This window comes from Nicotiana tabacum, chromosome 9 (genome assembly GCF_000715075.1).
Source record: "Nicotiana tabacum cultivar K326 chromosome 9, ASM71507v2, whole genome shotgun sequence".
Taxonomy (NCBI): Eukaryota; Viridiplantae; Streptophyta; class Magnoliopsida; order Solanales; family Solanaceae; genus Nicotiana; species Nicotiana tabacum.
In genome coordinates, this window is record NC_134088.1 from 83,106,453 (window position 1) to 83,108,764 (window position 2,312).

Genomic DNA, 2,312 nt, shown 5'->3' on the forward strand with positions numbered 1-2,312 from the left:
AAGGAAGGCCATTGGGTGCTTTATTTTCGTTTTGATGTGACGTACAATCTCGAGTGTGAATGTTTTGAAAGATCTTTCACGTTCTTAAATTTTAGGGTAAATTAAATTCTCATGTCTGGTTAATGAGTTTGGAATCATAAAGATTAAGTGATTTCATAGTAATTGTGGCTGCGAAAGGGTATAACAAGATGCCAATTTGAGACTAAGCAGGTGGGTTATTTCCTGCATAGTAATCTATGTAGGTGTGTTCCTTATGATGTGAATAGAGAGTTTCTTTTCTCCTGGTGGGGTATATGTGTTGAGATTTGAGTTTGGATTAGTTGAGAAAGTTGGCTTGACCGTCACGAGAATGAAGGAGAGCTTAGCAGATGAATTGAAGTATTTATGGTTTTGTGTTACCTAAGCTTGTGAAGAATTTTTGTTGGACCGACTGCAGTATTATGGCAGTAATAAAGTATGGGTATTGTGAGCTATGGAGTGTTTAAATCTATGGCTTTGAGCAAAGTGGGGGAGTCTGCTATGGACAAATCAATTCATGGATATATGTCAAATTTTTATTTTGCTCTGAAGTATGCTTGGGAATCAGTGATAACTTGCAGAGGTGGAGTTCGAGAATGACTCGAGTAAGGAAATTTCTGGATATGGGTTATATTGCGCTTTATGAGTATATAAAAATCGTAGGATAAGGGAGTTGTTATTTATGAATGGTATAGTGCGCACGGGGTATGAACTTGATAGGTGGTATTAAAGTAGAGTTACTTCTTTGAGTGTTATTGTGCTAATGGGGCACGTGTCTTTTGGCCCATTTGGGCAGTATAATGTGGATTTGAACAAATAGGGTAACTCAGAGTTGATAATGGGATTCTTGTGCTTGTCACATGATGGCATAATAGATGTGGTGTATTGTGTGGGATTAGGAATTACATGTACAAGGCGACAGTTCAGTCTTGAAGTGAAGGTAACGAATGTTGGACAACGTGGCCAGTTTCAAATATTTCGATGAATGTTATAACTGCTCGGTAATTCCTGATAAGGGTGCGTATTTCAGAAGGTGCGTTGTGTTTTGACTTATGGATGTTCATCGGTATTGCAGTACTCACCTGGTTGATAGACTGCTGATATTCAAATTATTGCTATGTGGCACGGAAGAATTATGAAAGTATTCCTCATGGGATTATCGTGAATGGAAGATGTGTTAGTCATTTTAGTGCTGGAGTTGGGATCAGTTATGGTGATTCATGTGTTTGATGAATTTGGAGACCAGAAGTTCTCAGAAGTATATTGTTTCGGGGTTGCGACCTATTTGATGTGACTATTTTATTTAAAACTCGGTGGAGGCACTAGTTGCGTTAATTATTTGTGATAGCTATGCGCTATTAGTGCGCATATATGTGAGGTTTGAGCCCATGTGCGGTCATTAGAGCAAGTATTCATACTCGGAAGAATGCTTAGGTTATTATATGCCTAGAGTTGACTGTTAAGCGTAAGGTTATAACGTTTCCCATATTCGTACCTTTGTTGAGAACTATCTGGGCTATACTTGAGGTTACAAAGAAGATGATTCCCTAAATAAACGGGATAGTTACTAATTCTGCGTTAAAAATAAAATATCCGATTTGGAGTGTGATAGCAGACTTTGCATGTGCTTACACTATGGCGTGCTATTTCTACTAGTCCAGGAGCATACACAAGTGTAGTTGTTTAATTGCTCTTGTATGATATGCGGGGACTGGAGACCTGTGACCGTGCCAGGCGATTCATATTATTGGCACATGAGTTGTTTGTGCCGTGTGTGGGAATTCTATTTCTATAATAATTTATCTGATCTATTAATTTCCTTTCTCTATAATTGTGCACATGCACTTATGGTTATCCTCTTCGCGAAATTTGAGGAGTTGGTTGTAACATTGTGGTTGTGATGGTGCTTGTTGGACTTGCAATACGGTTCTCTTCCTTGAGACATATCCCATATCTGGGTACACAGATTGCGCAGTTGTGGCTTGAGTTATATTGATACGGCGTGTCTGTGGGATAGTTGCATTTAATAATGTAAGTTCATTGGACCTAGAATAGGTACTATCATGTTTGATTACAGTATATTCGGAAAGATAATATTGAAAGTCGGCTTAGCAAGTGATTATGTTATAGTTGGGGTGAGAGAGCTCCATGACTTGTTGATCTGATAATGGGTCATGAGATTTCCATGTGTTTCTTTTATTATTAACAGTGTACGAAGGTGTTGGAATAAGGTTTTGTTCGATATGGGGTTTAATGCTAGTACTTGGTTAGTTTGGTTAGTTTGAAGTAGTTAT